This window comes from Lissotriton vulgaris, chromosome 4_1 (assembly GCF_964263255.1).
Source record: "Lissotriton vulgaris chromosome 4_1, aLisVul1.2, whole genome shotgun sequence".
NCBI classification, from domain to species: Eukaryota; Metazoa; Chordata; class Amphibia; order Caudata; family Salamandridae; genus Lissotriton; species Lissotriton vulgaris.
This window is the reverse complement of record NC_141691.1, coordinates 364,496,783-364,511,145: the sequence shown is the minus strand read 5'-3', so window position 1 is coordinate 364,511,145 and position 14,363 is coordinate 364,496,783.

Below are 14,363 nucleotides of genomic sequence, written 5' to 3'. Positions count from 1 at the left end.
CTGTATCCCCTGCAATGCCGTTACGGTCAGGCAAAGAACGATCTGTGCAAATCCACACTTCCAAGGGAGTTGTATCCGGTCCCCTTGACGCTTTTATAACACGGGCTACTGGAATCCTGGAGAAGGAAATTGCAATGGTAGAGAAAAGACTCTCAATAGATCTCATCAGTGGCAAGCGATCATCATTGGGGGCTTTAGCTAATTCGACCTCCCCTGTGCCCACTGCCCCACATGCTGCCTTTAATTGCGTCCACACTACTTTTACAGACGCAATCGTCCATTTAGAAAGCATAGGGGCGAGCCCATCAGCTGATATCCTGAAGGAAGAAAGGCACAGTATAGAAGCATCCCAATGTAGTCAGGGGGATGATGATGAGAATGATTCATTGACTAGTGGGGGGCCCGATCCAAGCCAGCTTTCGGGATATCTCCCCATTACCACTCTAATAATTCTAATCCAGCTGAAACCCCCAACCACCCGGTACCCAACCCTGGTCCCATCACTAAAAAGAGAAAGTTGGACTCTAGATTGTCGGGGGAGAGAGATCTAAAAATTCCTAAAGTAAATGAAGTCCAAGATGATACAAGACAGGAGTCTGAGCTTCTCCCAGACCCTCTAATCCCCTCTGTATTCACCAACATGCTATGCCCTTCCCTTTCGGCCTTGGGCTCCTCAAGTACCTGCCCCATGTGCCTTAATAGTGACAAAGTTTTGTTAGCTAAAATGGAGGCCATGTTTAAAACTTTACTTCTGCCTGTCCTGGAGCGGACAAGGCTCATGACCTAAAAAATAGATAGTATGGAGGCCCTGATTAATTCAAACCATGCGATGCTACAAACATTACTTGGCACAAGCCACACGGGTGCCAGTAAAACACCAACAACGACCAAGGCCCCTGGTAACAATAATATGGCAAGGGGTAAACCACTTCCTAATAAAGCACCAGGGCCGAACACTACCAAGCTTAAAGGGGGAGAAAAATCTAACACAACATCTTCTAAACCAGGCACTAGCACCCATGTCCAGGCACCTAAGCCGTATTCAAAAACTCTGGACAAAAAAAAAAAATACTGGTGGGCGTCAATCTATGGGACCTCCCCCGCAACCTCCCTCAAACCCTGCCCCTCCTAGCACGCAAAGAGACCAACGTACTGCCCCCACTAACTACAGGGAGGGTGGACGCAAAAGGCCAACTACCCCTCGTGTTGATTTACCACCTGAAGCAGCTCAACACACGATTGTCCTGACAGGTGTAGCACCGCTAAAACCAGGTACCAGGGAGTCTTATGGGGACCTTCGTAATAAAGTCATTTTCTGGCTAAATAAAAATCGCCCGTTACCCCCCTCCACTCCCACGGAGATATTATTCGTGAGGAGAGTAGAATGGGTGGGACACGGGGCCAAAGACTTGGAGGGAGATTGTATCTTAATCTTGTTCAAAGATATGTGGGTGGTAGATGCCATCCGACGAGAACCGAGGTTTGCAAGACAGGGGGATGTACAAACATTAGCCTTATCGTATTTTTACCCACATAGGCAAATACCCCCCCAATCCTACCCCTTATTTCGTCAGGTCCCAGCAGTAAGACACCCCCTGGCATTAACCCCTCTCGACTGCCAGCGCCCCTTTCTCTTTAATCACTTTGGTCCCCTCTCTGGCCTTGAGGCTATCGATTGACTCAACAATCCATCCAGTGAGCCTTTCTCTGTTAAAGCAGTAGCCCAAGAGCCCATTGAGCATAGCATGGTGAGTTCATATCAACCCAGTAATCTAGTAGATGAGGTTGGAGGTCCAGTTCCTTTGCTACTTAATCCACCTCCCAACATAGTTGTTCAAGAGATCCCGATCAAGGATAATTCCATAGTTCCAATAGACCATGTTAAGCACATAGAGGTTATAGATGATAAAGGGTGTTCAAAGGGAGTTACACAGCCCTTACCTTTGCAACCCCCTTCCATGGTCCACTCGAATGACAATTCGAAAAATTTTAAACATTTTGTCCTGGAACATAGCGGGTATTAAGGCCCGCCTTGCCTCTACTGATTGGTCGAACTTTGTGGACAACTATAACATCATTCTGCTGCAGGAAACCTGGGCAACTGAGCCTGTCTACAAGTTGGGTTACATCAACTTTTTTAAACCTGCAATTAAAGGGGGTAAGGGGCGGGCCTCAGGTGGCCTGACGATCTGGGTGAAACAGTCTCTGGGGCTCCATCCAATCGAACTCCCTGCTGAGCATTAGGCATGGGCGGAAAATCCGTTCCGCTCGCGGATTTTGCGGATTTCGGGAAATCCGCAATCCGCGAGATTTGCGAATCTCCCGCAAAATCCGCAAATCCGCGAGCAGCGGATTTTGCTCGCACTGCTCGCACTGTTCGCGTGAGTTTGCGCCCCGCGAATAAGTGCAAAATTGCAGAAATACGATCTTAGCAAAACTGAAAGTAACTACTTACCAGGTTCAAAAGTTCAGGCTCATCATTAGTAGCCATTTCCTGTAGTGCTTCCTGAGGGGCCCCTCCAGAGTTCAGTTGCCAGTTGAAACTATTATGTGACCCTGCTCTGAACCTCAGAATAGTTACACATATGCCACAAAGGTCCTGAATTACAGCTAAGGGAGACAAGCAGGAGCCAGGCTGGAAGTTAAAATCCATTAATCAGCCCCTAATTCACTATTGTCAGTTGGGGCAGGGCAGGTGTTGTAACTAATTTTGCAACAATGAAAGCACTTAGCAAGTGCAAAAGATCACTAATCAGGGCGCACTAAGGAAGCAGGTGCCAGCTAAAAAAATATTCTGTGACACATTAATCAGCCCCAAATTAATTCAGGTCACTTGAGGCAGGGAAGGTGTGCTTTGCTTTGCCAAAAATAATGTACACTGGACAACCAGAGGGTGTGGTGATGAAACAGAGGGTGGCATGGGTGGGCCAGAGGGTGGCATGAGTAGTCAGAGAGTGGCAGTGGTGACAGAGAGTGGCAGTGATGAAGAAGAGTGTCCCAAACAGGCTGGACACGTAGAAACAACAAGTTCGCAAAACTTGCGACCCGACAGGTAAGTTCGCAAATTGCGAAATTGTAAAAACCCTCGCGAACTGGCAGAAACACGGGCGAACACACAAAAAAAAAAAATATGCAAATTCGTGGGAATTCGCGGATTTTGCGGATTGCGAATCCGCAAATCCGCAAAATTCGCGAACGCGAGATCCGCAAAATTCGCTCATGCTTACTGAGCATCCGGATCTCCTCCAAATCAAACTAAGCAAAGGGAATCAGCAAAATGTGAACATTCTTAATATCTATGCTAGAGGTCTGCCCGGTGGCCGAAGTCCGCCCTTGTTGAACTTAATCGACCATATTACTTCGGAAATGGACAGCGGAAATGTCACTATTCTTGCTGGTGACCTAAATTGCACCATAGAACCACTGTTTGACATGGGAGACACCTGGAGCATGGCTGAGGACTCTGCTTGGGGCATCCCCGACTTAAAAGTGGCAAAGAGGGCAAAAGCAACAGAGGCGGCAGTGTCTTGGATGGCATTCTGCCTACAAAAGGGCTTTCGTGCATGTAATGGCCGCTCTACTTCGGACATCAAAGCAAATTGTACTTTTGATAATGGGCAGAGGCAGAGCCGCATTGATTATATTTTGTTGAACATGGAACATTGGCAGTTACTAATTGACATGGCAGTACTACAGCGTCCGGAAAGCGACCACAACCCGCTGTCATTGTCATTAGAGATACCAGGTCTAAAGAGACAGGAGGAGCCCACCGCCACATACACTGGGGACGCCCTACTTACTAACGATAGGAGGAGATTGAAATGGTCCCGGGTTATGGAGGATAAGTGTCTATGGGACAATATTAATACTGTGGCAAAAAATGCGCTTAATGAAATGTCGCAAATTGACTTGTTGGGGGCGGATTCCAGTTTGGCTAAAAATGTGATGGGATTACATATTAAATGTTTCGATCAGTTGAAATCTCTGCTCTCCCTCCCGTGCCGAAATGCTCCTACTAAAACAAATCCCTTGCCCCAGAAATGGTACAATAGGAAATGTAGGGAGGCACATACAGCTCTCATCTCGGCCATTAAAACACGGGACATGGCCGCAGTGAAGGCTGCAAGGCTCAATTACAGGAAAACTCTTAGAGAAGCTAAACGGGAGTGGGAAGATAAGTTCTGGTCAGATCTTCTGGAGGCATCTTCCTCTAACAATCAAAAAAGGTTTTGGGACTTAGTTAAATGGGGGAAAAACTCGGACTCTTCTACTCCGGGAAACAACGTGCCCCTTGAGGATTGGGTATCATTTTACTTTGCCCAATTCAGAGCCGATGACCCCGAAGCTATGAATCCCCCTGGCAATACACTCTCGAAGACCCCCCAAGGGGAAAAATTAATCTTCACAATTGCTGAGGCTGAGCTGGCCCTGGCCTTGACTCTCCGAGGGAAAGCTCCTGGCATGGATCTGATCCCGGCGGACTTATTTAAATCGAATCCCGCCTTGTGGCTCCCGTACATAACTATCATAGCCAACACCCTAGCTTAAGGAGCCACAGTCCCGAAATCATGGAAGGGAGCTGAAATAGTCCCGATCTATAAAAAGGGTGATAAGTCCATCCCAGGAAATTACCGCCCTATCAGTTTGATCGATTCGATCCAAAAGATAATAGCACGTATGGTCTTGGGACGGGTCCAGGGATGGATTGAAACAGAGGGCATCCTATCTCCCATGCAGGCGGGCTTCAGATCGGGAATGAGCACCATAGATCAGGTGTTTAGACTCTGCCTGATCTATTGGAAGGTGGTCTGGCTCGGCGGCGGTACCATCTTTGCTGCATTCATTGATCTGAAGTCCGCCTTCGATCTGGTGCCAAGGGATAAATTGTGGGGTGTGTTGAAAAACTTGGGGTGCCCATTAGAACTGCTAGACCTCATTGTTAGACTCCATGAGGACAACTACGCGAGGGTAAGGTGGGGTGGCCAGGGACAAGTGACAGAGACATTCCCCGTAACGAGGTGTCCGCCAGGGCTGCGTCCTGGCCCCAACACTCTTCCTCCTCTTTATTGATTAAGTTGTCAAATTCTTCATGGACACCCCCACTGATGCTCCAATGTTGGCTATGATGAGATTTCCACTTCTCATCTTCGCGGATGACACTTTAATCCTCTCAAAAACACGTAGCGGACTCCAACGGGCCCTGGAACGCTTTGAGGAGTACTGTGCCATCAACAACTTGGTGGTAAATGTGGGGAAAACGAAGTTCATGGTTTTTACTAAAAATTATCCAGTTCGGAGTTCCGTGAGGTTGAATGGGGTGAACCTCGAGCAGGTCGATACCATGACCTACCTAGGGGTTACCCTTGATAGCCGTTTGAGATGGAAGGATCAGGTTAACATTCAACATCTTAAACTTGCAAGGCTGACTGGTTGCCTTATTAAAGAGCAAAAGGAATCAATTACAAAGCGGGTCCTACCGGCCCTTAAAATCTATGATGTCAAAATCTCTACCGCCATTTTATATGGCGCGGATCTTTGGGGCCATATGGACTTGCTTAACTTGTTTAAAATCCAATGTAGATTCCTCCGCAACTTGGTAGGGCTACCTCAGTCGACCCCTTCGATCCCCCTCTGCCTAGACCTTGGTTCCCCTCCGATCAACGAGATGGCTAGATTTAGGCTGGTGGCCCTATGGAGACGTATATGGACGTCCCCAGATCTATCGCTATTCGCAAGAGAACTGGCCGAAGTTAGGTCCATCGGGGGAAATCCCATGGCTTTCTGCTGTCAAAACTATCCTTACTGATATGGGCTTAGAACATCTTTGGTCATCACCCCAATCCAATGTCTTTCCCTCTAAAGACTAGTTCAAATCCCTGTATTGGGCCACGACTCGCCTAAAAAGAGTCCTATTTTGTAATAAAAATAGCCTCATAGGCAGGTTCCTAACATTTAAACTTGACCTATCGCGAGAGCCCTACTGGGATATAATAACCAGACCGCTAGACAAAAAACTGTACCATCAGTTTAGAGTGGGTACTTTGCCTTTGAACCCATTCTTAAACAAATGGTCTACAGGGTCATCGCCCAACTGTACATGTTGTCCAGGTCATGTTGAATCTGAAGGACATTTTCTTTTTGCTTGCCCTAGATATGCTGCACCTCGGAAAAAATGGTTAAAACCCCTTTTTCAAAAATTACCATTCAAAACATCTATGGAAGCAATCTGGGTGCTTAGGACCAATACCTCCGAACTCTTTGTCATAAGCCTGGCAAAATATCTGGGTTGGGCTTGGCTCCTAAGGCTGAAAAATAAGAAATAAAACATGCCATAGTTCCCAGGCCAACTAAAAATGGCTCGCAATCTGTCATAACCTGTTTGATTATGTATCAGTTAAACGATTTGTGATTATAATTAGCTTTTCCATCTGCATTCCTTGTAAATCGGTCAAGAAAGGGCCCATTGATAATGAATACGAACAGTAACGTTTCCTTCTAACATATTTAATTGTTTCATAAATTATTCAGGTTCTTTATTACTTGATATTTAATTCTCTTTTACCTATTTGTTTTAAATGCCCTTTTGTGTTTGCTTTTTGATTGTTGCTTATTTTTCTATTTCAGTACAGTTTTTTTGCTGTTTTTGTTTACATTTATTGATTTAGTCAAATTTCCTTTGTATTTTAAAGTGTCTTTTATGATTTGTTAAAAATCGAAATAAAGACTTGTAACCTGTGTGTGGTTGTGTGTGTATGTGGTTGTGCATGTGTGTGATTGTGTGTGTGGTTGTGTGTGTGATTGTGCATGTGGTTGTGCGTGTGGTTGTGTGTCTGGTTGTGGTTGTGTGTGTGTGTGTAGTTGTGTGTGTGGGTGTTTGTGGTTGTGTGTGGGGTTGTGTGTGTGTTTATGTGTGTGGTTGTGTGGTTATTTTGTGTGTGTGGCTGTGGCTGTGTGTGTGTGGTTGTGTGTATGTGTGGGGTTGTGTGTGTGTGTGGTTGCGGTTGTGTGTGTGGTTGTGTGTGTGACAGTAATACTAAAAGCATCTCAAAATAAAGGAACACAAATATCGAGTTTGTGGAAAGAGAATGCACATTGTGGTTGTGCATGGGGTTGTGTGTGTGGTTATGTGTGGTTGTGTGTGTGGTTGTTGTGTGTGTGAATGTCGTTGTGTGTGTGGTTGTGTGTCTGTGTGGTTTGTGTGTATGTGTGGAGTTGTGTGTGTGTGCAGTTGTATGTGTGGTGGTGTGTGTGGTTGTGTGTGTGTATGTGGTTGTGTATGTGTGTGGTTGTGTGTGTGGTTGTGTGTGTGATTGTGCATGTGGTTGTGCGTGTGGTTGTGTGTGTGGTTGTGGTTGTGTGTGTGTGTGTAGTTGTGTGTGTGGGTGTTTGTGGTTGTGTGTGGGGTTGTGTGTGTGTTTATGTGTGTGGTTGTGTGGTTTTTGTGTGTGTGTGGCTGTGGCTGTGTGTGTGGTTGTGTGTATTTGTGGGGTTGTGTGTGTGTGTGGTTGTGGTTGTGTGTGTGGTTGTGTGTGTGACAGTAATACTAAAAGCATCTCAAAATAAAGGAACACAAATATCGAGTTTGTGGAAAGAGAAGGTACATTGTAAGTCAAACGGGCGCAAAGCATTAACACAACAACATGTTCTTTGATGTTTGATATTCTTTGAACAAGAACATCAATGGGGTGCTGCTAAAGTGATTGCGGGCGAAAGTGATCTTGGGCGCTTATTGAGTTGACGAGGTTTGCCATTTGGCCCCTCGGCTCCTAAGCGCGAGCCCATGCACATGCACTGTAGCTCTAGGCTGGCCAGGCTGGCCATGGTAGTATTTTTTGAGCCCTCATTAAATGTCTCACCAGACCAACACATGCGCTGGGTCAGGCGAGACCTAAAAAGGTGTGCAAACGATAATGTGTGGAAATCGGGTAAAGGAACCTGACTATGTCTTCATTGTTTTGATAATATTAAAATCTTTGTTTTATTCACACTTCAGAACTGCAAAAAAATATGCTTCTTGTGTGTTTTCCTAACTGTTGATATATTCTGAAACATTTGTAAAGATAACTTACTGTAAATAAATGTTATTGCATGGTAGAAAAAAGCGTCAAACTGCAACCGTTCCTTTAACACTACCTGTACCCTGCAACATTAGCACATTCTTCACTTTACAAAACCATCTCAGATTGCAGTCACATAAAGTAAACATCAATTTTCACAATGAAAGAATAAACAGCTATTTGCCTGAAGTTATTTCTCAACATGTGACCTCTGCTGTTTAAACACAGACAATGTTACCAGATAAAAGTGAAATTTAAAGATACCTTTATTACTCATTCACCTTCTGAAATATCGAGTCATATGAGACTCGTAAATCCAATCCTACGTGGAGCTTTACACAAGAAGTTGGTGAAAACCATACATGCTCAGAACCCTGCCTGGACGTGGGTGTGAATCTTCGCGTGCAGAAATAGCTCCACGTTGATTTTGCTGAATGAACAAGCCCCTATGAGTTAGAGACTAAGAACAGCTAAGGACTAAGAAGTAATTAGCACTCACTAGTTTCACAGATGTCACAAGCCACCTGATAACTGCAGCATATATCATACTTGAACAAATTTTTCTTCACTGACCCATATTGTTCCCTTTATTGCAGCAATATTTGACATGTCATATTACTTACAGTAGGAATGAAAATCTTTTGAATTCTCAAGGAATTATTCAATGGTACCACTGGTATCATCCACCATGACAAATATTATGTTAAAGAACATCGCACCAGTTATTTCCCACATATAAATAAGTGGAGATTAGCAGCAAAAGGGACTGAACTAAAATGTCATTTATTCATGTAGCTAAAAAGCAACCAAGCTTGCTGAGAATTTAGCATCCATTTAAAATAGGCACTTAACTAAATATTCATGGTGCTATTAAGCAAACTTTAATCCAATCAATTGTTTTTCAATTGAAAGTTGAAGTTGAACAAGCAGTTAAGATTTCACGAATTAAGGTTAGAAGTGAGTGCTTATTTTGGGGATGATAGTTACTGTGTTATGAAAAGGGGAAAACGGAAGGAGAGAGGGGCTTGTACCAGTAAAATGGGTGGCAAACAAAATAAGGATGGTGTGACTCCAACCAAGAGTAAATAATCATGAGGTGAAGAGGCAGTGGCTGTTGTTCACGTAGTCCGGACACTTTACTCACTCATAGCAAATCATTTAACAGCCCCTATGTGTCAATTTGAGGTACATAATCACACCTTTTTAGCCCTCATAGACTCAGGCGCATCAATCAACCTTATGGCCGAAAATGTCTATTGTAGTTTACTGGGCCTACTGATACTCCGCCGCACAGGCATGCAAGTGTATGCCTTTGGCAACCATTCCCCACTACAGCTTCATAGCATGTTCCACTCGGACCTGTCCCATGTAAATGTAAAATGTAAATTGATACTTGTATAGCGCACTACTCACCCGCAAGGGTCTCAAGGCGCTTGTACGAATACCGCTGTGGAACCCGTCCTGGCTTTCCCTGTGAGGCGTCCACTCCTGGGCACCCCCAGGGTGAAGGCCAGGCATCCTTAGCATTGTGGGGGCCATTGTGGAGATTAAGCAAGCTATTGCCCAGAGTTGCAGAGTGGGACTCTATGATTAGAATAGGCACCGAGGCGAGAATTATCAGGTCTGTGGAATTTTGAGCCTAAGACCCGCCGAGGCGGGGAATTGAACCCTGGTCCCGGGCTAGACCTCTGCATCAGGGTCTGCCACTCTAACCATTGAGCCACACTTCTCCCATGAGTCCATCCGACAGAGAGCAACAGTGTGTGTGTCACATAAAGGGTCAGATTCCTCCTCAGCTGCTGCACTGCCCAGAATCTCAACCTCATGCAGTTTACGTTCAGTGTGAATGAACAGGGTCTGGACCACCCCCTGCAGGAATTTGCACACTTGTTTGAAGGATTCAGCTGCCTAACGGGACCACCAATTTAACTTCACATTGATGAATCTGTAGCTCCCGTCGCCCTCAGATATAGCAGAATAGCCTTTCACCTTCGGCCCAAGGTAGCGGCTGAACTGAAGCTCTTGAAGAAGGCAGGCGTCATTGAGCCAGTGAAGGGCCCCACCCCATAGGTGTCCCCGATTGTAGTGGTAAAGAAGCCCAAGCAATCTGACGCAGTTCGAATTTGTGTGGACATGAGAATCCCGAACCTGGCGATAAAGCGTGAATTACATCTTACCCCAAACATAGACAACATAATTGGGGAATTGTCAGGCTCCAAGTAGTTCTCCAAAATGGACCTCAGGTCAGGGCTATCATCAAATCCTGCTCCATCCAGATTCTCGCCCAACTACTGCCTTATCCACACATGCCGGTCTGTGGAGGCCAACCAGACTAACTTTGGCATCTCCAGCACTGATGAAGTTTTCCAGAACATTGTGAAGACAGTCCTGAATTCTGAACCTGAACAATGACACCCTTGTTCATTCAGCTACACTAGGGGAGCACCTGACTGGGCTGATGGTACACTGAGAAAAATTTGAGTTTTTGATAAAGGAGTCTAAGCTTTGGTGGTGAACTCCGCTCCGTTCATGGAGTTTGCAGAGTTTTTCTCACTCTGCGGAGCTGGCGGAGATCAGAAAAAACTCATAGCAGAGTTTTTTCCTTGCTCGCGCTCGCCAACGGTAAGCAAAGAAAATCCAATGCCAAACCACTTCCCTGTGAGATTTCTCAACATGAGCAGTCGTGGATGGTCACTACAGCTCACGGTGAGAACACTTCTGTTCGCATTGAGGAAGCTGCCGCTCGAGTAGAACTTCTACTCAAGTGGCAGAAAGAAGAAGCTACCTCTGGCTTGTGTGTGTAGCTTGTTAGAGGTTTTCTGTCACTTCACATAACCAACTCTGCCTAGGCTTAAAAAGGACATCAGCTTTTTCGGATATGATTTCTCAGACACATGCATTAGTCCTGACCCTGAGAAAGTAAAGGACATACAGGATGATCGTGCCCCACAGGTCTGTGGGCCGTTGTAGCTCAACCACAAGAGTGCAGAGAGTGGGCCCCTGCGGCATATGCCAGCTGCATGCTTACGCCAAAGGAACAGCATTATTCACAAATTGAGCATGAAGTGATCACCATCTATTGAGGTTGCCAGCAGTTTTACATCTACCTGTATAGAGACCCCTTTTATGTCATCACGACCACAAACCACTGATCCCATTGAGGCCTCCTCCCAGGGTCGAAATATGGATTCTACAGCTGCAGGAGTTCTTCTTCACAGTGAGCTACCAACCAGGCACCGGGAACCTAGCGGATGACTTATCCATACACACTCAACGAGTCACTGACCCGGAGGCTGCCAAAGTCAGAGAAACAAAAGAAAACATCTGGCTCATAGTGGACTGCTCCAGGCCTCTCCAGGTGTCTTTGGTGGAGGTTGTGGAAGCCACACAGTGTGACAACTGCCTGCAAATGGCCATAAGGGCAACCTCCACCGATGACTGGTGGCTGCTCCAGAACCCAACAGGATCACTGAAATAATATCGAGGGACAAAATATCGACTTGCCAAAATATTGTGGACAAAATATCGACAGTCAAAATATCGAGTTTGTATCTACAAACAGGTAAGTACAAAAATATCGAGAACAAAATATCGTTAACAATAATATAGATGTAAAAAATATCGACTTTATTAAAAACAGTGTTAAATTAAATTAATATTAAATTTTAATTACTAAAATATACTTAAAAATACTTAAATTAAATTATAATAATTAAATAATAAATGAAAATAATAAAAATAATTTTTTACAATCTTATTTGTTGACCCTGAACCCTAAAATATACCCCTTTACCCAAAAACCCAAAACTGACCCTGAACCCTAAAAATACCCCTTTACCCAAAAACTAAAAACTGACCCTGAACCCTAAAAATGCCCCTTTACCCAAAAACTGAAAACTGACCCTGAACCCTAAAAATACCCCTTTACCCAAAAACTAAAAACTGACCCTGAACCCTAAAAATGCCCCTTTACCCAAAAACTGAAAACTGACCCTGAACCCTAAAAATGCCCCTTTACCCAAAAACTGAAAACTGACCTTGAACCCTAAAAATGCCCCTTTACCCAAAAACTGAAAACTAACCCTGAACCCTAAAAATGCCCCTTTACCCAAAAACTAAAAACTGACCCTGAACCCTAAAAATGCCCCTTTACCCAAAAACTGAAAACTGACCCTGAACCCTAAAAATGCCCCTTTACCCAAAAACTAAAAACTGACCCTGAACCCTAAAAATACTCCTTTACCCAAAATGTATCAATATTATTTAATTACCAAATAATTATTAATTAACAATAACAATAAAGTAAATATATTAGCACATTAGCTGTAATTATTTTAATAATTAATATTATTTTTTCCCAATTAATTACTTAACAATAACACAAAATTACATATATAAAAATGTACTCTAATTAATGTAATTAACTAATTACAAATAATTAATTACCAATTAATTACTAATACAAAATATGTACAAAATTAGTTAAAATAATTAACTAATTATTATTAATTAATTATCAATTAATTATTAATTATAAATATTTACAAACATATACTAATTAATTAATTATTATTACATTACTTCCCACCCTATTCCCCTATAAACCCACAACCCCCTACAGAATTACATTACGCAATTATTAAAAAAACAAAATTCATTTAATAAAATATTTTATAACATTAATACAGACTTTTCACACATATTATTACATAAAAATACACTATAAAATATTATATATTATAAAAAATTCGATATTTTTGCTATCTATATTTTATACAGTCGATATTACTTCACTTACCTGAAAAACGATATTTTTGTAGTCGATATTATGTCCAGTCGATATTTTGTCCAGTCTATATTTAAAACTCAATATTATGTCCAGTCGATATTTTGGAGTCGATATTTTGTCTGTGCACCAACCCAACACACTTCTGCACCGAAGCAGCTCAGTTCATTCTCCAAGGGTTGCACAACGTCTGCCAGGAACAATCAGTTATCAGTGATGGCTGTCCGCTATGAGGCCTGCAGCTTGTGCTACCAGAAAGCCTGACACTGAAGGCAGTCCTCCTTACACATGGTGCGCATCAGGGTGTAGTGAAGTCCAAGAACAGGCTCTGGAGCAAGCTCTGTTTCCCTGGGCTGGACCAGAAAGTGGAAGCAGTAGTACGAGATTGCCCAGTCTGCCTTGCAACAAGCTATCCCGACCCGCATGCACCTATCATCACAGGGACTGGCCCCAGTGCCCCATGGCAGAGAGTCTGTGCAGATTTTGGTAGTCTCCTTTACAGAGCACACATGGTAGCTGTGGTAGATGTCTATTTGCGCTAACCTGAAGCTCGAGTAACTCATGGCCTTGCATGGCCTGTTTGCAGAGATCTGTACCGACAATGGGCTCCCCTTCAATGGGTCTGACCTTCAATGGGTCTGACCTGGCCGACTGCCTGAATTCCCAAAGCATCAAACACAGTCGCATAACCCCCTGGTGGCCCCATGCCGACAGTCAGGTGAAGTTTCTGATGAGAGCTCTCACCAAGGTGATCTGGATCATGGTAGCGGCAGACACCAGCATTGAATATGCTCTGTATCAGTTCCTGCAAAAATACAAGCTCACACCCCATTCCACAACAGGTGTTTTCCCTCAGTAAGATATATTTTGGAAGGTCCATGGTGGATACCATTCCTTACCACCCCGCATGAAAGAGTGTGCCTAATCCTCTGAGCCGATGTGACTCTCGGAGATTCCGCAACAAGTACACCTCTTAAAAATGGCGGGGGAAGAAGAGTCCCTTCAAAGTGGATGACCATATTTTGGTGAAAGATCGCCACCCTAGAGGAAAGCCCAGGATGCCGTTTGAACTTGACTCATGTCACACAGAATATGTCCTAGTTCAAGAGGATTCCACAGAGATCAGCACCAGGACCCACATCAATAGAGTACATCATAGAGGACAGCCACCTTAGCCAGGAGGGAGTCAGTGGCCCACACCAGGGGTGGGATGGTCACTCAGAAGATTTGTTTTCGACTCCCTCACCGACCCCTCCGGCAAATGCACTGAACACTTCCCCAGCAGCAATCTGCAGAAGCCAGAGACCAGCTGAGGCTTCAGCTGACAGGGATCTTCACCAGGCTCCTCCTCCACAAGTGGTCTAGGACTGTACCTATTGTGACCACACCTTGGACCATCCCAGAAGTACAAGGAGTTGGTGTGCAGCTGACTTGAGTTGGAGGCTGATGCTGAGGTAGCAAATAACCCTTAAACGAACTGTCAAAGTGTTTAAGATAATGAATGACTAGAATGATGTTAT